This window comes from Micromys minutus (genome assembly GCF_963924665.1).
Source record: "Micromys minutus genome assembly, chromosome: 6".
Lineage (NCBI taxonomy): Eukaryota > Metazoa > Chordata > Mammalia > Rodentia > Muridae > Micromys > Micromys minutus.
In genome coordinates, this window is record NC_137975.1 from 47,298,178 (window position 1) to 47,322,275 (window position 24,098).

Consider the following 24,098-nt stretch of genomic DNA (forward strand, 5'->3'; position numbering starts at 1 on the left):
GCCCAAGTCTAAAGAAGCAGTAAGGAGCTTCCTGAACACCAACAGAAGTTTTTGGTGCATTTCTTTCTATGAACTCACAACAAACAACCATTAAGGAATGTCAAGGCGAACTGATACCATCCAGCATTGTCCATTGTCTGTTGGGTTCTTATTAGCATCATGCACTCTATCAGGTGTTTACTTTAGCAAGACATCGTTTCACTGGTGTGTGCTTCAGGAAAACACTCCTTCACAGGTTTGCCCTAGCAAAACACCATTCGCTATAACTGATTTTTCCAGTGAGAACCTCTAATCCCTGTCCTAAGGAGGCAGGAAAATGAGCATTACTTGGGGTTCTATGACCTGACTGACGTAATCTATGAACTCCAGGTTTGGCGAGACCCTGACTCAAAAAAAAATAAGGTATAGAGAAAGCAGGAAAGGAATCTGGTGTTGTTGACCTCTGGCCTCTACAAGCAAACACACACACACACACACACACACACACACACACACACATACATACTTACACATACACAAATGTGTACAAGCATATATACACACAAACTTCTCCATACAAATAATAGCATCTTATACTTCTACTTCATGAACATGCAAAATATAGGACATTTTAAATCCTCAAAAACAATGACCAGTCAGCACAAGGAAAGAGAAGTACCACAGTAATATTTTTATTCATGTGTATAAAATTTTAAAAAGTAGTTTTGAAGTATAAGAAATTAAAAAAATATTTTTACATTTTAATATTTAAATTTTAACTTCAGTAGCACAAGTCTGGCATGTTTTTAAATAAATTCTAAAAGAAATGCCAGATGCCCAATTTAAAAGCATTACATATTTCTGACTGTATAAAGCAAACACACTCAACTTGCTTAACTCCATGAATTGTTTGGTTTGACTTTCATGGACTTTATCATTTGAATAATTAAAATTTGGTCTCATAATGAAAATGAGAATCAATTCACAGAGACTCTATACTTCAAAGAGCTGTGATGTCTTGTCTTTCCTGAGGTCATGTCAGTTGAGATCAGCACTCTCTTTATATATCAATGTGCTGGTTCTATAACTGTGTAACACAGGTACAGTGTTGGTTCTATAACTGTGTAACACAGGTGCAGTGTTGGTTCTATAACTGTGCAACACAGGTGCAGTGTTGGTTCTGTAACTGTGCAACACAGGTGCAGTGTTGGTTCTGTAACTGTGTAACACAGGTGCAGTGTTGGATCTGTAATTGTGTAACACAGATGCAGTGTTGGATCTGTAATTGTGTAACAAAGGTGCAGTGTTGGTTCTATAACTGTGTAGCTTAGGTTCAGTGTTGGTTCTATAATTGTGTAACATGCAGAGTTGGATCTGTGACCATGTAACAAAGGACCAGTGTTGGTTCTATAACTGTGTAGCTCAGGTGCAGTGTTGGTTCTGTAACCATGTAACAAAGGTGCAGTGTTGGTTCTGTAACCGTGGAACACAGGTGCAGTACAGTGTTCGTAACATGAGAGCAGGCTTTAAGTCCTCCGCCTTCATTATAACCAGAGCATATGGTTCCTCAAATTATGTAAAACATGCAAATTATTCATGAGAAACTCCTTCCAGTGCATAATCATGCAACAGGTGGCTATTTTAAACACACTAGGGCTAACTAATGAATGCATGTGTTCCTAAATTATTCTTTGAGATGTATTCTAGGAAATAATTTTTGAAAACATCTATGGAACTTATTAAAAAGCAATAAAAGCCGGAAACTCATTTTCAGGAATGCTCTCTTTGCAACACTGACAGTATTCCCCAGTATACATTTTCCTGGGCCAGGGAGATGGCTCAGTGGGTACAATGCTTGCTGTACAAACACGAGGATCTGACTTCAGATCACCAGCAGTCATGTAAGAAAAAATAAAATCATCCACTGTGGAAATCAGCATGGCAGTTCCTCAGAAAACTTGAAATAGATCTAACATATGACCCAATTATATCCCTCCTGGGCTCAGACCCAATGGACTCTGTTCCCTGCTACAGAGACATATGCTCATCCATGTTTATGGTTGTTCTATTCACAATGTCTCCAGAAACAATATTCCCATAAAAAGATGAATTGATTATGAAAATGTGATAGCTATATACAGGGGAATTTTATTCTGCTGTAAATAAAAATGATATTGTGGAATTTTTAGGTAAATTGAGGGAGCTGAAAAACATTTTACCGAATGAGATAACCCAGATACGACAGAAAAACAATGTATGTTCTCACATGTGAGGGTATTAGTTATTTGTAGAATCTTTAATCTGGAGTATGTGTGGAGTCCAATAGGCTATAAAGGGACAATTGGTGGGGAGAAGGAAGAAAGATCTTAAGCAAGGTGAAATAGCATAGCAGGGGTGATATAAATAGGGAAAAGGGAGAAAATAGGAAGGAGATGTCAGAAGAGGGCAGGGGAGAGGCACCCAAGAGGATGATAGTCAAAGATGCCATACAGAAGCCTGCTATTTTTACACACACACACACACACACACACACACACACACACATACACACACACACACACACACACTACCTTACACATATCATAGAAACTGCAGGTTGTTAAATGAAAAGCTTAGTGGCAGATATGTGTGAAAACCCACATATCCCTTTCAGTTGTTGGTAGAGGTTGTTTTAGAGACCATAAAACAATATAGGCTTGTTGCCCACCAGAGCTTAATGGTAAGACTGTATTGTGACAGATACATTAGCCACATTGAGAAATCATGTTAGTACTCACTAGGCAACTTTCCCCCTGGTGGCTCGAACCTCAAAGCTATTAAATGGGCCAACAAAAAGAAGAAGTACCAACTGCCTTACTTAGTTGTGAATCCGATGAATTGTAATAATAGGTACCATGGCAATATATGGACACTGGTGCAATCGTGGTATGAATGTCATGGAGTCACCCAATGTTCTGGCTTGCATATTTGCTTACTCTTAGCTAGCTTTAAAAATAAAACCAAGGACCACCTACCTGAGGAATAGTGGTTCCTACAGTATGATGAGCCATCCTACATTAATAATCAAACACTTCCCCATAGACATATGTACTGACTAACTTAATAGCGTAATTCCTCAATTGGTTCTCTTCTCCAATCACTCTGGGCTATGTAAGGTTGATAATTAAGGGTAACCAAAGTAAGGGCAATCATTTGTTTTCTGATTGGATTAAAGGCCCATTCCACAGAAAGAAACACATGTCAGATAACTATGTATAACCAAAAACTCATGTTGGGGAGCTCACAATACCCAGGTGTAAACTGCACTACTGTCATTCTATTAAATGGACACACTATCCAAGTTCCCTCTACAGACATGTCTCTCTACCTAAAGATTAGTGCAGCTTCCAGACCTTGTTAGATAAGTTTCTCCTTTGCAGGCAGTGACAGCTCAATGCAGAAGTTCACAGCTATTCAAAGCAATAAATATCAGGGGAGTGTTTAGCCACAAGTTGGACATTTGTATCACAAGCCCACTCCACAGGCTCAGTGGAAGTGGGGTGTAAAGACTATAATTATTAGAGGTCATGGTGGACCAGAACAAAACTTTATCTTCTGGACATGACAGGACCATTGCACCCACAAACTTCCAGCAACTGTGCTTGTCTGCACAGGCCCTACACAAGATCAAGCCAGTCAATATTCTAGTATGGACTGGGAGGGGTTCATGGGTTCCAATTTCTAACTAAGGAGCTATGGACAGTTGATGGCTTCTCGGGAAGGGAGAGTCAGTTTTTCTTTAAGGGTGTGGGTCCTGGCAGGCTGACCATAAGGCAAAGGATGACCTCATACCTAGAAATACATGAGCAGCCAAATTGGAGTTGATTTTTTTTTTTTTTTTGTTTTTGTTTTTTTTTGTTTTTAAATAATGAGGGCATAGTTGAGTAGGGGTAGAGAGAAAAGGGTGGGTGCATCTGGGAAGAGTGAAGGGCAAGACAGGGGAAGAGTGTAAATTGAAAAGTCAGTTCCTCCTACCATGTGGATTCTGAGGACTAGACTCAGGTCATCAGGCTTGGTGGCAAGCACCTTTACCTTCTAACCTATGCTGTCATCCCAGGATTTATTTTCCATCAAGTATGACCAGAAAGTTAAAATGCATTCTGTTTACGTTAGGTTTTTGTTTATTTATGTGTTTTTGGGAAAAGGTCTTTCTAGGCAATCTAGGCTGTCTTGAAACTCACTGTGCAGATCTGGCTGGCATCAAATTCACTGAGATTCACCTTTCTTTACTTCTCAAGTGCTGAGATTGAAGGTTTATACCACCATGCCTGGCTGTAAATTCATTCCTTAAGATAAACTTACTTATTTTTAAATTGAAAGTTTAGATTTACTTAATTTTATGTGTATGAGTGCTTTATCTGAATGTATGTAGGTGTTTCCCATGTCAGCCTAGATCAGTGGAGGGCATTGGAGTCCCTGGAACTAAAGATACAGATGGTTTTAAGCTGCCATATGGTGCCAGATACGGAACTCAGATTCTCTGCAAGAGCAACCAGTGTGCTCAACAATTGAGCCATCTCTCTAGGTTTAATTCTTTTTTAATATTATTATCTTTCTTGTTTTAAAATTTATTTTAAAAGTTATTATAAAATCGTTGCAAAAAAAGGTATACAACCAAATTAACCAACTTTAAAGACTAACTCATTAAATCTAGATTTGTTTTTTGATGGCTCCCCTTTACTGTTGGGATAACTTGGAACTTATAAATATTTCTGAAATCAGATCAAATGACCATTCATAGTTTTTTTGAGACAGGGTTTATCTATGTAACTCCTTCTGTCCTAGAATTCTCTCTGTAGACCAGGCTGGCTTTGACCTCATAGAGATCTATCTCCCTCTGCCTCTTGAGTGCTGACACTAAAACCATGTGACACCACAGCCCAGCAAATATTATCATTTTTAAAGATATAAAGGGATAAGCAATATATTTTAAAGATATATTTTATTTATATGAGTACATTGTAGCTGTCTTCAGACAGGTCGTAAGAGGGCATATGATAATATTACAGATGGTTGTGAGTCACCAAGTAGTTGCTGGGAATTGAACTCAGGACCGCTGGAAGAGTAGTCAGTGCTCTCATCCTCTGAGATATTTCTTCAGACCCAGGGATAAGCAGTCTTATTAAATTCTAGTGGGATATAACATTCATAAAATGTATGTTTTAAAATATTTTTGCACAACTTGAAAAAGTCTGTAACTCGTTAAGTTTAGCCTTATGTTTTACTTACTGATACAAAACAGGAGGCTGCCTCTTGTGCACTTTGCTCTGTGTATTATTATATAACTTAGTAGAGTGATCAAACACAAACTTTTCCTAAGTGGTAAACTATTAAATGCGTTTTGGTGTTTAAGGACAGTACCAATTACAGTGCAATATCGCCAACAACTGTGTAATCACCAAGGTCTGGGACAAGTCATGTGTCTGGTGATAGTTTTCACTTTCATCAGTTTTAACTACAATTAATAGATATTCTTTCACTGGAGAACCAAAACCCTTCATAAGATTCTAACTCGCTTATGGTTTAATGTGCATCAGAACTTTAAAAACCATCTTTTGAGAAGATAAGGATACTGAAACCTATTTCCAATCCAAGTTAAAGACAACAAACCATCCAAAGAGCAGGGAAGTAGATAGCTGACATAAGCTGTTTCTGAAACATTTAAATATCTCTGTTAAATCCTTTGGTAGCAAGTTGTCTTATACTTAATTACCAACAAGAACTCAAACAAACAAAAAAAAAAAGAGTCTAAAAGTGTGGAATAGATTTACAAATAGATATAATGCAATTTGTCAAATAAATAGTTATTATTTTTTTAAACCACCACGGCATTTCCCCCAACAGTACCTTATCCCATGCACACTTTACAGATTCTATGTGGTTCCAGAAGTGTTTTTATGAAGGTAGCAGACATTACCAAGAGACTTTGCTTCCACAGATGAATTACCTTCCTGTGCTTTGCTGTTTCTTTAAATACAGGCTCTCAGTTCCAGAAACAAATAGAAAAGGGAGACAAAACTAGTTACATGTAATAGAAATTACAAGTTTGCATTGTACTGTTCACATAGGGCAAGAAAGCTCAAGTGGTCCTTTAGACTCAGCCTCCTCCAGGAACACAGGCATGTGATATCATAATTAGTCTTTGTGTAGTATGTCAGCTAATCATTAAAAGAAAAACCATCTGTCTTCTTGATGAAGTGGGCACCATGTCAGTCTCATAAAACAAAAGTTAGACAGGGCCCCATGAGCTCAGTTGGTAAAGTATTGCTACTCAAACAAGAGGAAGGAGCTCTCTCCTCGGAAGCCACATAAAGAGAACTGGGCATAGTGGCATGGTGCTGGGGAGGTAGAGATGGGGAAATGGGGAGATTTTTGTTCAGCAGCTTGCAAGATTTAGTCTATTCATGGGCCATGAGATGTCTGTCTCCAAAACAAGGTGGACAGCATCTAAGAAACAAGACTCCATGGTGAGCCATATGTGTACACACACACACACACACACACACACACACACACACACACACACACAAACACACAGAGGGGGGGTGTGGGGGAGAGATTAACTAAAGGCCAGACCCATAGACCCTTCATTTAAGATTCTGTTAAGTAGGTTAATCACACAATCTAGAGCTGTAAATCAATACTCCTACAATTTAGACCTAGGGAGATGGTTCAATAGAAGTTCATTTGATGTGAATATATGAGATGTAACTGTAACTTTTATTTTCTTGAAGAAATTGTCATCTATGACAATTAATGCCTCTGTCTCATAATATAGGTCTAGTCCTGGAAGCTTCTAGCCTTTGTACAATCTAATCTAGCTCTAGAATGTTTTCAGCCTCTGAGACTTATTACTCAATAATCTCACCCTTTCTAGTTCTTTCTTTGCTTTGGCTGGCTCAAGCTCCTCCCCAAGCTGACCGATTCAATCTGACTTCTCACTCGGCCCCTGTACTGCTCTGCTTGGCCTCAAATTTATTCTGGCAGTCTGTTCAAATCTATCTCCTATTCATTCTTGGACCCATTCTGTCTTCAACTACGTCTAGCTTGTTCTCTCTTTAGTCTGTCTCTATAAGACTGAGTAAAACTATCTCATCCTTTTTTATCTCTGCACTGCTTCTTAGTTAGCTTCACTTTCTCCACTCTTCTCTTGAGAGGTGGGCATATCCTATCCTGTCACATCTTTCTCTGATTTCGTCACTTTGTCTGCCATTCTACTAGATATCACTTTCAAACTTGGGCTCTCCCTTCTACAAACTAACTTTCCACTCATTATTAGGAGCTAAAAGGTGTGTGCCAAGGGCACATCTGTATTTTACCCAGAGGTATTAAAGGTATGTGCTAAGGACTGAGCCACATCACAACTAGAAACACGTTTTTCAGTAAGTAGCATTCATGGGGCTCATGCTGAATAAATACCATCCAATAATAAGGGTGTGAGTTCAAGTCCCCAGGACACATATAAAAAATCAGGCAAGTTCTAGCAACACCAGCATTGAGAGATGGAGATAGAAGATCTCAGAAGTTTGATGGTCAGCCAGTTTGGCCCACACAGTAAACTTGTCAGTAAAGATGTTGTTTCAAGGCAATAAGCCAATAGAGGAAGACACCGTATATCCTATTCCATATGTGTGGACATGCGCACACCCACAAAAGGTTCTACAATTTCATGGAGAACTATCCAACATTTTAGTGGCCCAGAAATGAACACATGACTTGACCAAGAAAGGTATTTTTCAATGAGTAAAAATATTGCCCAAGAATTTCAAGGAACCTGACTCATTAGTTTATAAAGGGAAACTATTTTATAATTTACTGGATCTCATTATCTCTGTGAACCAGATAAGCAGATTCTTTTAGGCTTCAACAAAGACATGCATTTCTTTCTTGAGCTGTGTCTGTTTCACATTATGAGTATTTTGTGTGGGAGGCTGTACAAAAAAGAAAAAAAAAGAAAGAAAAAACAACCTTGAATAGTTGATACACTAGATCCTAAATGAGGAGGAATGTGGCTCTGTCAAATTTCAGGTAGTGTATACTGAGAATGTCAAAATGTTACATTTTATCTCAACATTTCAATACAAAGAAATACTTCAAAAGAAGGTTTTGTTTTCCTATAGCCTTTTAAAAATTATGACAAAACCTTTGCCAGACATCCTTGTAGTTCAAAGACAGGATTTCTTCCAAGGCAGCCATCATGTTTAAATTAGAAATAATTTGACCAAATATGGCACAGACTCAGGGTTTATAGAGATGAGGTTATGCACACTGCTGTGTGCAAAAGATGTACAACCTCAGGTGTTACTTGAAGAAAACAACACCACAAAAACAGAGCAAGTTAGGAGAGTCCAAACCCCTGTACTTATGCACAAATGGTGCGTAAGTACATAAATAATTGTGACATAAAAACGATTTTTTTTCTTTTTAATGCTTTAAAGTGAGTGAGAAGGCTCTGTGGCTCAATGCATTTGCTGCTAAGTTTGACAACTTGAGTTTGATCCCTTGGTCCTGTGTGGTGATGTTTGTACATTGTCCTCCATATGTTTATCATGGCTGTATTTGCCAGAAATATGCATGCCCACACAAACTAAGTAAAATGTAATTAAATGTATTTTCCCTTGTATTCTGGTGAGACTATCTTATATTTTTGGTTCTGAGCCTAGCTTTTAATGGCTGAGCCATCTCTCCAGCACTCTGGTGAAAATCTCAAGACCAGAGCCAGTCTGGGTACACAGTAAGATGCTAACTTCAAAAGAGGTTGAGGAGAGAGAGGAAGAAGAGGAAAAAGAGGAAGGAGATAAGGAAGAAGAAAGAGATGAAGGAGAGAAGGAGGAGGAAGAAGAAGAGGAGGAGGCATTTTAGGTAAGAAGTTAAAAAACACTTTAAAAATTGGCTCAAAAGAACCCACTTGCAACAGCAAGTGAATGGGATGAGATATTCAATGTCCATTGACCGATAAACAAATTGGCCTAGATCTGCATGAACTATTATGGAAGTTAGAAGTAGAACTTAGTTTGGAAATGAACAACTGATAATTTTAACTTGGATCTGATAATGGCAGTGGAACATCCATAGTGAAATGAACTGCCAGGAACTGAACTTCTAGGAATAGGATAGTACATTTTAAAACATATTTAAGGCTGTGCTACATAAAGTTCGAGATTGAAACCTTCAAGAGATAGGTTATTGCGGTGGGCAAAAGGAGAGAGAACGGTTAAGTTAGGGTTTGTGGGGGTATTGCACGGGGATCTAGGGAGATGACTGAGTTGGTGAGGTGCTTCTGATGCAAACATAAGGACAGACATTTGGATCACCAACACTGACATGAATGGCTGAGCGCATTTGTGCTCTCAGCACTGATGGACAGGACCATATCTTCTGAGAAACTCTGTCACAGAAAAAAAAAAAGGTAGAGAGCAAATGACGAAAACATTCAGTCACTCTACACACACACACACACACACACACTGCACAGAAGAGACATAGGTCATCTGAGGCATTTCTGATACTGCTGTGCATATTATGTAGGACAGAAAATATCTCAATTAAAATTCTTGACAGACATAAAGACTCTATAAATAACCAGGCTATTTTTAGGCCTCCATCACTATTTGTTTCTTAAGCATAAATTCCCATCACTTGCCACAACTTCCCTTTCCGTCTGCTGCTGAGTGTCCCTAGCCAGTCTTGTTTCATAATCAGTTGCCTAAGCTACATCTAGTAAGTATTCTGAAGTGAAGAAGACTGTACATGCTAAGATTGTCGTCCCCCTTTATGGAAATCCAGGTGTCACATTGTAGTCACAAGATTGCTTCGCATAAGGAGAGAGGAAGCTCATTAGAGCAGGAATTTGTGTCATTTGATGTTGTATACCAACAGCACCTGGCACATAGCAGTTTCTCAGTAAATATTTATTGACCGAATGAAAATGCTTGTCTGTTCCCATGTACTTACATGGGGAAATTTTATTCACTGATACCTTAAACACGTGATATTCATTACTCTGATGAACATAATTATGTTAGATATGGAGGCTTCTATGTTTGATAAGGCAAATGAGGTTCTTGCCCACGGTGGAGCGTCTCTCTGTAGTGAGAGGACGGAAAAGTTTGTTTTAAAGTCTGTTAGAGCCTTTGTGTTTACCTCTGTAATGAAAGAGCACCAAAGACCATGTGCAAACAGCAGCCAGGATGCAAACTTAGCACATGGAATGTGATCATCCCATGTAGCCACAGACTGGCTCTGCATACACAGGTCCCCTGGGTGTCTTATGAAAAGCAATGAACATTAGACAATTATTGGACCCTAGACTTTACCTCTATTTTGCCCAAAGATACAGAGCCTTTATATATCGGGTTATAAATATCTGGTTTTGTAAAAACCAAACTTCTATGAAAATCAACTGAAGATCTGCTTACAATTTTACCACATCACCACTAATCTGCATTTAGATGCAGCTTCATAGATATTCCTTCTATAATGATGTGACTAACTACCATACCATCACAATTACACATTCAAATGCATAGTGTATGACCACAGCTGTGCCTACCGTGTGTTAAGGTGGAAAGGCCATCAGGAAGGGGAGCTGGAAAGATGGCTCTGGCATTATGAGTACTTGCTGTTGTTCCACAGGACTCAGGTTTGAGTCCCAGCATCCACATAGGATTTCACAACCATCTATATTTCTAACTCCAAAGAATCCAATGACTCTTTTAAGCACCAAGTACGTGCATGGTACATAGACCAGCATTCAGGAAAAATATCTATACACATAAAATAAAATATTTTAAAACAAGATTGTATCGGAAGGCCAGAGAAGAGAATCCAAGCACGATCCAACAGAAAGACCTGTGAAAATGGAAAGAATCTGGCTTGTTGGAGCAGTTTTTAAAACAGTAATAATGAGGGGGTACAGAGCATGAGACTGGGAGGCAGAAGTAGACTTCCTGGTGGGTGGGTCTATGATATGCTGAATGGTTTTGGAAGGTTTGAGTGAAGGAGGCATCAACAGTTGTGAAGAAATTGGGCAGAGGCTCAGACTTCTTGTTCCGGGGTCTCCTTTTAGGAAGGAATCCTAATGTTCAATAACATAGCAGCTATGGGACTGGGAGGCACCTCAACAGCCACAACTCTTGGGATTTGTGTGGTGTGGAAGTCCATGTCTTCATGTAAACCATATAGATATAGATTTTGTTTTAGCATTTTAGGCATATTTAAACTGGGTGTTATTTGGATCAGACACTTCAGAGGAGAGGTCAGTGGTAGGAAGCTTGATCAGTTGGGCGTTCACTGAACGCTTAGCAGAAGTTTTCCACAGCATAAAAGTAGCACAAAAAGAGTTCCACTTACTCATGTTTTATAATCATTCATACAATCTCACTTATTATCCCAAGAGAAAGCCATGTATAGAATAACACTAAATAGCCAGCCACTTATGAAACCCCATTTTCAAAAGGAGGTTTTGAATTTAAAGATGTTACTTTTTTTCTGCCATGGTTTATATTTGGAAAAAAAAGTTACAATAAAGTTTATAAAATAAAATCTCCATATTCAACAACTACAGATCTAGAGAGGTCATCACGAGGCATTTGAAGTAGGACATTAAACACCCTGACAGTCTGGAATAGCTTTGTTTTCAAAGTGACTTCTGAAGAAAGAAACCCCATGTGGCTCGATGGTTATGTCATATTTTAATGCTCGGAACCCTGCCAGTCTGCATATACTGAGCAACTAATGAACCTATTTTTGGAATGTTCTAGGGCAGGTACCTCTAGCTACTTACTGCCTTGTTTCTCATCTGTTCCCCATTATTCTGTTCTTGGGCCTTTGCCCTAGTATGTCATGATACTGTCCTAAAAATGCCCCCTAGCCACCTGTAAAAGAATAAGCAAAAACAGCCACAACAAAATACAAATAAGACGCAATGACCTTAGTTTCCTTCTAGCCTCTCCTGTGTCCTCAGTGGAATCCTAAACAGCTGACTAATCCACTTCCATCTGGCTTTATGCCTGAACACAAGTGTGTTAGATCACGTGCTTTTTTTTTCTCTCCCCCAAAGACTCCCACAGCCTTCTGACCTAAAGCACAGAAAGGTGACCAGGAAGGACAGAGTTCACTGTGTAGCCCTTGTGAGCAAGTAGTACAAGATGGAAGGTAGAAACACAGTAGATCTCTAGGTCATATCACAATGGCAAAGGTTGGACAGCCCTGCATGGGACCTCATCAGGGCTCTCATCCATTGGTGGTGTGTGTGTGTGCACGTGTCTGCTTTTGTGTGTGTGTGTGTGTGTGTGTGTGTGTGAGAGAGAGAGAGAGAGAGAGAGAGAGAGAGAGAGAGAGAGAGAGAGAGAGAGAGAGAAGAAGAAGGAGGAGGAGGAGGAGGAGGAGGAGGAGGAGGAGGAGGAGGAGAAGGAGGAGGAGGAAGAAGGAGGAGGAGGAAGAAGGAGGAGGAGGAGGAGGAAGAGGAGGAAGAGGAGGAGGAGGAGGAGGAAGAGGAGGAAGAAGAGGAGGGAGAGAGAGGTAGGGAGATGGGGGAAAGAGGGAGGGGACAGAGGGGGGGGATTACCAAGCTGATGATGAGCCAGCTCATATTAGGAGGAAAAGAACACAAAGATCCTTAGCAAGTATTTGTTAAATGACTTACTTCTCATTAGTATATATCAATATTTTGATCCCAAAGTTTTCATACTTCATTGGACCCTCGAGGTCCATGGCAGAATATCATCACTACTTCAGGTTTTAAGATAAAGAACTTGATTCTTAGAAATAGTTGGGTAAAAACCTGCTCTAGATTAGTTTTTGCAGTACCAGAGCCTGAACTGAGGCTCTTGCCTATGCGATACATGTGTCCTACCACTGAGGTAGAAATCTAGACATCTGCTGATATAGTTTTTAAAAGTTTGTTGTGTATATGAGTAGTATACATTTTTATATGAGGGTATACATTTGCATTGCTCACTTCATATGGAGGCCAGAGGATGATGTTAGATGTTTTGCTATCTCTCTGTACCTTAGTCCCTTAAAACATGGTATCTCACTAAACCTGTAGCTTGGCTGGTGGCTATCAAGAGCCAGATATGCTTCTGTCTCCATAACCTCAGTGTTGGGTTACAGGTATGTATGGCCACAGTTAACTTTCTATATGGGGAATGAGAATTTGAACTCAGAGCCTCAGGCTTGCAGAGAAAATACTCTTGCCCACTCCATTTGTCTAGCCCCACCGTTACAAACACTTTTGTGTATCAAAATCATTCTAAAAACAAACTAGAATATAGACTTGTGCTTTACCTAGGAAGAAATATTATTTACTGTAGAAATATAAAGCATTTTGACTTCAAAGAAACAGATATAGGTTGCTGTGAGGGTGAACAGACTGCACAGGTATTCTTGGATACATGAGTTTATCAGTGAGCTCTTTCTTGCCATAGAACAGCAAAGGTTTAAGAGCTAAGCTGAATAACAAAATTTGTATTTACAAACAAGATTTCAACAAATAAGGAAAGTCAACAGTTTGTAACACCCCCTCCCCTGGGTTCTGATGTTAAGGTCCCATTCCTCAAATGGTTCTTGACCTATCAGCAAAGATGCTGGGGGCCAATTGGTGGAGGAAGAGGTGAGAAAATGCGGGAGAAGAAGGAGTTTTTCTCATGCTTTGGTGGGAGAAAAGGTATCCAGCCATGTGAGATCTTAGGTGGAGCGGCCACAGGCCACTTTTCCAGGTGGGATGTTAGGGTGTTGAGCTGGGACTAAAGATAAATGAGCAACTGAAGCTGGGAGCGGATTGAGAGGTGCTGAGAGTATCTGGAAGGGCGTATTAGCTGTAGGAGATTAACAGTGCCCAGCAATTGAGTCAAGAAGGCCATTTGAAATTGAGCTCTCTCTCTCTCTCTCTCTCTCTCTCTCTCTCTCTCTCTCTCTCTGTGTGTGTGTGTGTGTGTGTGTGTGCCTGTGTTTTTTCATCTACAGATTCAGTATTCTCTGGGCAGGGGCTGGTAGCATGGTCTACCCCAAGTTTAAATCAGGGTAGCAAACACTACACACTACACCCCAGAGCGTTACATTTTTTCTTATTAAATATTTACTTTCTTTCCCCCCTCCAATTATTTGTTCATGTTTCACTGGCCCATTTTATTTTGATATGTGTCATGTATTGAATCACCACAGATTAGTCAACTGTGAAGAAAGGAAAAGAGTACACTCTTATTTTTAAATTATGTGCAAGAGAATTGGAGTGTGTATGCAGTTGTACCCTGGGTGTGCCTAGTGCCTGAAAAGGCAAGACAAATTCATTAGATCCTCTGGAACCCGAGTTACAGGTGGCTCTAAGCTGCCATGTAGGTGCTGGAACTGAACCCAGCACCCCAGCAGTAGTGACAAGTCCTCCTGACTGCTGAGCCATCGCCCCAGCCCTATTATCATCTATGTATAAACTGCCCAGCTTTGTATAAACTGTCAGCCACTTTAACGTGCCGAACTGGTGCCTGAGTCAGCAAAAGGCACCCCACACATTCCACATTATAGAAGGAGCTTGAAAGTTTGAAAGAAATATGATCACCATTTTTTAAATTGTATGGCATTTTTCTCAATTTGGCAATTTAGAACACAATTCACTATTAGACTGACATTCATTGACCTTCTTTGCTTTTCTCTATATTAAGGACGGAGGAAATTATGTAAATATACTGGTTTGCAAGGTATTTCTCTGAGCTTGTACAGACCACTCTACAATTAAAAGGGCAGAAAACCAGCAAGACGATTGTAACAAATAATTTGAATTTTCCTGGGTGAAGTTTGAAGTTTTTTTTTTTGTTTGTTTGTTTAATAAAAAATATAAGTAGAGAGATTTAAGGTATGAAGCAATGGCCAATATGCAGCAAGGGCACAGAAAGAACTGAGTTTCGCCCAGCCCCCTCTGAAGCATCTTTCCTATTTAATGATGCTTCCTTTCTCACAAAATTTTTTTTAGATCCACAATCCACCTGGAAACTGGATGGACAGTATAAGTATTTTTATTTAGTATTATAAACAACAGCCAAGAAAATAGATTTTGTTGAGAAATTTGATGACTAGTACATATTTCTCCATGGGGAGAGGAGAAGGAAAGCAACATAATATACTCAATTATTACAGACATATCTTTACATTTATATCCCCACTGGGAATGAGTCTCTGTTCTTATTTTCTGAAAAACAGATGTGTTGAGACGATAAATAAAATTAACTGGCTCTTTATTTCTTATCGGTCACCTCAGACAATGAGACACCATGTTAATAATAATGGCTTGCTTAGAGAAGATTGAAAATGGATTTTAGTTTATGTTGATCTTTATATGAGGTTTATTGGATGATCTACATTAGCTCTAAGTAAGGAAAGGTCTGGTCTTGAGATCAGCTGCCCAGGTCTCCTTTGCCTCAGCTACACACAATTTTCACCACATTTGGAATGTCAGCTTTATGCGGCAAGGGTGGGAAAACATCCTTGAGAGGTCAAGCATCCTACTTGCCTGTAGAAATCACAAGGACATCTATTTTCTCGGCCCTAAGCTCATTCGGAACTAGCAAAGGAGTCCTTGTCATTCACATACACTTTCCCTTATTACCTTGGGAAGTGTCATTAATTGGTGAAAACCACTTTTCTATTCTCTTTAAATGAAAAGCTCTCAGCAATATCTCTGCCAACTACTTGTCCCAGCAACAGCATTCTACCCCTTAAAAGTCACAAGGGAACAAGGGAACTGGAGGTTCTCATGAGAAGTCCAATCTTATTACAGCCTTGCCTCATCCTGCAAATCACCATTTTCCTAGAACACAAAGAAACAATAGTATTGAGGTCTCTTAAAAGTATCAACTTTCACTAAGCTCAAATTGAGTCCTGGAAGCCATGTTGGGTTTTCCCTTTTTGACAACAATGAGAAACATATGCATCTTAATTAAATCGCTTTAAAGGGGCGGTTGGCAAATTGAATCAGTAATTGTTGCCATTCAGCAAACATGTTCAATGGGAGTGAGTTCTACAGCTTCTAAATCTTCAACTGATTTGTATCCTGAGTGTTCTCTAAATTGTCATGTCTGTAACTTGAAAACCCATGGCTGTTCCTTCCTCAGCATTTGCACACTTGCAGATGCATCTTTTAGCTTGTAGTCAAAGCACAAAGTAATTTCCTCACCTGCAGGAACACACTGAGATTCATGTAGTTGTCAATATGCACCATGTGAAGGTGATTAATATTCTTGGCCATCACAGGAAAGTTACTTTGTACCTTGTTGCATTTGAAGACTTATACAACCTCTTTTCAGAAAATCTCAAAAGCCAAATTAGCATAAATTATTCACAGCCCACTGTAAAAGCCTGGAAGCTAAGCTGTGCTGGAAACACAAAACCTTCTGACGTGGAACTTAGCCTTTGGAGAAGCCTTCCAACTATTTTTATTAAACATTCAACCTTATTAAACTAAATTACAAAAACAGCCACAAGCCTGAATTTAAGAGGGAGATTTCCGTCTCATGGGGTTTCACACCACAGAAATGCCTACACTGCTATAAAAAACAAAACGGAACTCAAATAATATTTTTATTGAATATGCTTTCTTCAAATCCTTCCTAGGACTCAAGGAGAGGACGGAGAAGTAGCTATCCTGAGGCGCTTTAAGAATGTTGTGTCTGCTGTTCTTGCTGGCATCTAACATTAGGAGCATGGGATGCCTCTGTCAGGTTGTTGTTTGTTTGGTTGGTTGTTGGTTTGTTTGGTTTTGGTTTTTTGTTTTTCTTTTTTGTTTGTTTGTTTGTCTTGCCTGCACTTGGGACTATTTTTCTCCAACTCAGTTGACTTGCCTAACCTTGATATGTGGATTTGTGCCTAGTCTTATAGTAATTTGCTATGAAGTATTAAGTTTATGATACCCTAGGAAGGACTGCTCTTTTCTGAAGGAAAGCAAAAGAAGAATGGATCTAGAGGAGAGGAAGAGACCTAGGGAGGGGAAGGAGGAAAACTGCTGTTGGGATGTAAGATCAGAGAAGGGGGAGGAGGGGAAAGGAGGGGGAAAGGAAGGAGAGGGGGAGGGGGAGGTGTAAGAGGAAGAGGAGGAAGAGGAGGAAGGAGCAGAGAAAGTTGTTTCAACTTCTAGATCTTTCTTACCTTTTAGACAGGACAGTGGAGAAGAATTAACATTAAACTAAACTCATTTTCTATGTTTAAAATAAATAAATTGCAACTAGAGAGATGGCTCAATAGATAAGAGCACTGTTGCCTAAGTAGGAGAACTTGAGTTTGGATCCCAGCAGTATAAAGCTGGGTGTGCCTGTAACCTCTATACAGTGGGGAAGTGAGTATAGAAGGGTCATTCAGACTTGAAGGCCAGTAGCCTAGGTCCCTGTGGTCCCTGTTCAATGACTACCCCTTTTAAGGACATACGGTGACAGAACAGGATGGATGATCCCGCTCCTTCCCAGTTCATACTCTTACCCTTGCACTATTAGTTATCTTGCTCCAAACTAGGAGACCAGGGCAAATCTCAAAAATAACATCACATCTTTTGTTTTAAGTACACTGAGATCTCCTCTCCTATTACACAGGAGCTCACAGCCCTGTTTGGTCTGAGTCACTGTGAGGACAGGAAAAGCAGAGAACAGAAAGGATATTGTAGGATTGAAGCTGGCACCAGTGGCCCCCAACTTCCCAACAGAAGCATGTCCTTCATGCTGCTAGTGCACATAAGGACCTTGGAGGGTTACACAAGGCAGGTTTTGTTTCTTTGATGGTTAAAATGCCACTGTTAGATACCAAAGCTATGAAATTAGACTAAAGTCTGGTCATTCCCATTTGTAAGGTTAACAAATGACACAATTTACATGAAGGTCAAAATGGCAATAACTTCAATGTCCTTTACTGGAAAATCCCAGATTTTGTGTGAATGCTGGGGATCTAAACTCTGGTCTTATACTTATGTAGCAAGAACCTAATCATATGAGCCATTTCTCTAGCCCAGTTATTGGATTTCAGACTATATAGTTTTGACCCCATTGAATAATTTTTATGGACGAAGTTCTCAGATGTAGAAATCCGAGTATCAATAGGTAGGTTTAAACATTCTTATTTGCTCTGGCTGTGTTTTCAATATTTCTTTTTGAAATGATTTGTCTGACAATGCTAACATGACAATATACTAACCACATGTAGCAGTGGAGCTCAGCGGTAGAGCACTTGCTTAACATGCAGGAAGCTACAGGTTGAACTAGGCAGTGAAAAAAAAATCCAATTCTCAGTGCTAAGAGGAGTAGGTTTCTAGGAAAAGGGGGCAGCCGCAGGGTCACAAGGTCCCTTCTCCAGGCCATATTAGCCCTTTATCAGTGCAAACTTGATGCTTTCTTGGGTTTGGTTGTCCCTGAAAAACTACAGCATAAAGGTGAGGTGACAGTCAGTTCCCATACAAACCTTTTCTTACATTTCATTCTATGTAACAGTTACCAGTAGTCTGCTCTGAATGACTTGGTGATCTGAATAATGTCAAGTGTTTTATAAGGTTGACTGATCTTATTTTATTAAAAAGGGCCTTACCACATCACCCAGGATGCTTTGATGATCCTATGCTTTCAGACCCTTGAATATTTGTGTCAGGCTAGCATATTGTCATGTTAGCATGTCAATCAAATCATTTCAAAAAGAAATATCAAAGGCTCAACCAGAGAGAATAAGAATGTTAAAATAAGAATGTTTAAACCTACCTTTTAATGCAAATACATTCACATCTGAGAATTAAGTCCGTAGAAATTATTCAACGTGGTCAACACTATCTAGTCTGAAATGCAATAACTGGGTTAGAGAAAAGGCTCGTTTGCTTAGGTTATTGCTACATGAGTATAAGACCAGAGTTTATGGGACCTCATCAAATTAAAAAGTTTCTACTGTCAATAGGATAAAATGGCAAGTTACAGATTGGGAAAAGATCTTCACTAACCCTTCATCCAACAGAGGGATGATATCCAAAATATACAAAGAACTTAAGAAGTTAGACTCTAAATAACCAATTAACCCAACTAAAAATGGGGTATAGAGCTAAACAGAGAATTCTTAGCAGAGAAATCTTGAATGACTGAGAAGCACCTAAAGGAAAGTTCAATATCCCTAGTCATCAGGGAAATGCAAATCAAAACAATCCCGAGATTCCAACTCACACCAGTCAGAATGGCTAAAATCAAAAACTCAGGTGACAGCATATGCTGGTGAGGATGTAGAGAAAGAGAAACACTCCTCCATCACTGGTAAGATTGCAAGCTGGTACAACCACTCTGGAAATCAGTCTGGCGGTTCCTCAGAAAGTTGAACATAGTACTACCTGAGGACCCATCTATCCCACTTCTGGGCATATACCCAAAAGGCACTCCAACATGTAACAAGAACACATACTCCGCCATGTTCATAGCAGTCTTATTTATAATAGCTAGATGCTGGAAAGAACCCAGATATCCCTCAAAAGTAGAATGGATTAAAAAAATGTGGTTCATTTATACAATGGAATACCACTCAGCTATTAAAAATGAGCATATCATGAATTTTGCAGGCAAATAAATGAAAAATATCATCCTGAGTGAGGTAACCCAGACCCAAAAGGACATGCATGATATGTACTCACTTATAAATAAACATTAGCCAAAATGTTCAGAATACCCATGGTATGACTCACAGATCATAGGATGCTTAACAAGACCCAGTGTGGATCTGGAACCCACTTAGAAGGAGAACAAAATAAACATGACAGGCAGAGGGAGTGAGGAAACTGGGTGGAAGAAAGGAGAGGGGAAGTGAAAAGGAGGGGCAGGATCAGATATGATGAGAAACATGAGAGACGCCCCCAGGGTCAGAAGAATGAATCAAAATATTCAGCAATGGGAGTTATCGGGGAAGAGGGAACCTCTAAAAAGTCCTGGCCCCCTGGGATGTGAGAGACTACTGGGACTCAATGGAAGTGACATTAGCTGAAATGCCCAACGGTGGGGAGATGGAACCAGAAGAGACAATATTCAGACATGGCCCACAGTTGAGGCAGGGAGCCATCGACCCACCTTCAAATTTTTTAACCCAGATTTTTTCCTGTCTAAAGGAAATGAAGGGACAGAAATGGAGCAGAAACTGAAAGAAAGGCCACCCAGTGACTGGCCCAACTTGAGATCCATCCCATGAGTGGCCATCAAATCCTGACACTATTACTGAGCCCATACTGTGCATGAAGACAGGAGCCTGGCATGGCTGTCCTCTGAGAGGTTCTACCAGCAACTGACTGAGACAGACTCAGATACTTACAAATAATCACTGGACAGAGGTTGGAGACCATTATGGAAGAGTTAGAGGAAGGACTGAAGGAGACAAAAGGGATGACAACCCAGTAAGACACCAGTGTCAACTAATTGGGACTCCTCAATGCTCCCAGAGACTAAATCAAAAATTAAGGAGCATACATGGGCTGGTTTGTGGCCCAGGGCACATGTGTAGCAGAGGACTGCCTTATATGCCCTCAGTGGGAGATGATGCCCTTAATCCTGTAGACACTTGATGCCCCAGGGAAGAGGGATGCTGGTAGGGGTGAGGTGGAGGTGGGTCAGTGGGTGGAGCATCACCCTAGCAGAGATGGGGGTAAGAAACTGGGGGAGGGGATACTGGGAAGGGTGACACCTTTTATAATGTAAATAAATTAAATAATTAAAACCAAACCAAACCAACCAACCAATCAAACAAAAACTAATTACAATATTACTTTTAACAAAAAGGAAAAAAAGAAAGGAACAAAAGAATAAAACCCATTTTTTTATGAATCCTAATAAGTTTGAGAGTTCAAGGTAAGTCTCTAATAATGTTTTTATATATAAAATATTTTGCATAACAAAATTTAAATAAATTATATTGCTCTTTAGTGCTCCAACATGGAAAGGCATAAAATAATAGAGAGAATATTTTAAGATAAAAAAATAAGGCGGAGAGAATTTGGTAGAGACACTTGATATCTACCTCTTGTTTCAGCATATATACATGCATGTGCACACATGCACACACACACATACACAGACACACACACACACACACATGCACACATGCCAAAACACATAAACATTCAACATTAAATGATACCTTTACTTAGACAAACAATGGCAAATTTACACAATACTATATAGAGCTGTGATTGATTTGTGATGTCATCATAAGGGGAAATGACAAAGGTAGAGTCTATGAAAGCATTTGCACAGCAGAGTCAACTATCAGAATACGCACAATTGTTGAACAGGACTAGACGGAAGTGTGCCAGTGTAAGAGTTTCTATTAAAGCATCATGCTGTGGTGAGGTGTCTCCTGAGACATCTTTAGATTTCTTTCAGTTTTAATCGTAGTAACTTATAACTAATTTGCTGAAAAGTAAAATGCTACTTCAAGTGTATAATTCTCAATAATCAAATACTTTCACAAATCTGTTGGGATTCCCAGAATTTGTGCAATTGCCCAATATGGCAGGGTGATCCCTAAATGATGAAGCCAGCATCTTTGGGTACCTATCTAATATAATCCATATAACATATGTAATAAATCTGTCTTATATATGGATTACATAAACCTATATAAGCCTTGCTAACATTATATTTGCACTTAAATGCAAAATATATTTGTAAAAAGATGCAGAAACCTATAACCTGAGGCTGTTATATGCCTTTATAAATACATAAATAAAATGAAATGCATGTTCATGTACAAACTTTCCCTAAACCTAAACCAAATAATCAACAAAATCTAAAATGGGCAATAGATAGGCCAAAGATAACAAAAAGTATAAGCTTCTGAAAGAAGTTTAGGAGAACAAATGTCCCTGTGTAGATCCCCAGTCTTTACCAGGAGTGAAACATCCATGGGTAAACTTCCTGCATGGGCCGCGTTCATTGCCATTACTACCAAACAGCTGGAACATTATTATCCTAAGTAATTGCTTGAGCTGCTCTCATCATCAAAGAATAAAAAAAGAGAAAGTCAGTTCTCTTGGAATATTAAACTCCCATAATCCCCTTTGTTCCATACCTAAACACCGCTTCTTTACTGTTTGTAGAATAGACTGGGGCCAGTATTTAATAAAGAAGCCACAGACACCCAGTGAGGAGTCCACTTCCCACAGGAGCCCTTTTTCTTTTAATGTACAAGTAAAAAACTATCAGTTCCCTGCTGCCTTTTGTGCATATCAGTTTGTTTTGCAGAGCCAAGTTCCTCCATTCCTAGTCATTTCAGACAATGTAGGAAGGTTTATGTATTTCTTAGTAACTGCAAACACCATCCCATATAATCAGAGTCTATACCAACTCTGGTTTGCTTTACATTCTCTTGAAAGGCTTGCTCATACCAGAGGTCATTGTCACATGGAGGAAAGTGTGCAAAGACACAGAAGAAGTAACATTCTTGATCTAACACATTTCCAGCCACTGACTACATCACTGTCAAGCAACTCAGGACCCAGCAAGCCCAGAATGTATGAGGCAAACTGAGTGTAGAGTAGATACACACGTTTGTTTGTCTGTTGTATTGAAAAGTGTACAAAATGCATGCCGTTACATATTTCATTTCAATGGATGACGAAAAGTTAAATTCATTTTCAAACATGAACTCATGTAGTTGGGATTTGAAATAACTTCAGTAAAAACAGATAGAACACAAAATCATACATGGATTAAAGCAAAAAATAAAGACCATGTGGTTTCTTTGAGAGTCTCCAAAGCTAATCTTTAATACACATGAGAATACGTATAATGACATATGTGTCGGCACATCTATAACAATTCTCAGCGTGAATATTTAATCTTGAAAGTTTTCTGTCATTACTGGAGAAAGTTAAGGACTGCTAGATTAAGAGTTTTACACGAGATAGAAGAGAGTTTTGATAAAGTATTACTTTAAACTTCAATTATTCAACACACCCAATCATTTATGAGTCCTATCTAAACACAGGCACAAACTCAGAACTAAATTAGAACTAAGAACAAAATTAGACAGAGGGCTGTCATTCCAGGCACTCAGGCAGCTGAGGTAAGGACACTGTGAGTTTAAGACAAGGTAGACAGAACATTTTGTAAAAGCCTGCCTCAAAAATGAGCACGCGAGGTATACCGGTGCTTGTTCATTATCCCAACACGTGGGAGGCTGAAGCATGAGGATCCTGAGTTTTAGGCTAGCCTGAACTAAAGAGAAAGATGGTCTCCCAACCCCAAACCTACCAAACAACACCAAAACCCTAAAATGAGAACTAGCCAGGCCAAAGGGAGCAGAAAGCCTGGGCTTGGGAACGAAGTTTAAAGGAACAAATCTCCGTGGGCAGGTTCCTTAGCTCTTCAAGACAGGAATGAAATTAATATAGGATAAACTATGCATTTAGAGTCACACAGATCACCATTACTGTTAAATCTACTGTTAAATACCTCTGGCATTATTGTCCACAATTTTCCTGCTCAAATGACTAAAACTCATCAGTAGGATGCCTTCAGGATTTAGATTGTGAGTTATACATGTTTCTCATTATCATTTCTCTGTAGGAAAAAAATGAAGCAGCTATTTTACTTCAGATAACAATATTCTTAGAAAGCGAGCAAGCTTACCAGAAACGATTATTCCACTGAAAACAGGGATACCTAAGCAGGTATTGACTCAATTCTATACCACACACAGCAATTTAAAATTTGGCCAATATACTATGATAGCATCCAGAAATCCTTTGTGATCATCAAATTGTCAGCCACAATAGAGCCTTAAGGAACATAACTACAACTCTAGACCATTTTACTTTGAGCCTTGGGGACCAAACCCAATGCATGGTTCCCCCTAAGTAAGGGCTCTACCACTGAGCTATATCCCCAGCCTGCAAGCACACAAAACTTCATGTGCACCAATACAAGAAGAAAGTTCTGTATCATTAGAAAACATAAAGTGAAACCAAATCACATATAATTAAGCCATAATCATGAATCACGTGGAATTAAGCCAAGTGCCCTCAGGTTTACTGGATGTGGAAATATTCTTATATGATGATGATGATTATTATTATTATTATTGTTGTTGTTGTT

At 39.3% G+C, this 24,098-nt stretch overlaps 1 protein-coding gene across 11 annotated transcripts in view; it reads right to left on the bottom strand.

The window, feature by feature from the left end:
• CACNB2 (calcium voltage-gated channel auxiliary subunit beta 2) overlaps positions 1-24,098 on the bottom strand; it is a gene marked incomplete at both ends in the record, with an annotated part of 343,951 nt that overhangs the window by 122,905 nt on the left and 196,948 nt on the right. The gene's annotated exons all lie outside the window — the stretch shown is intronic.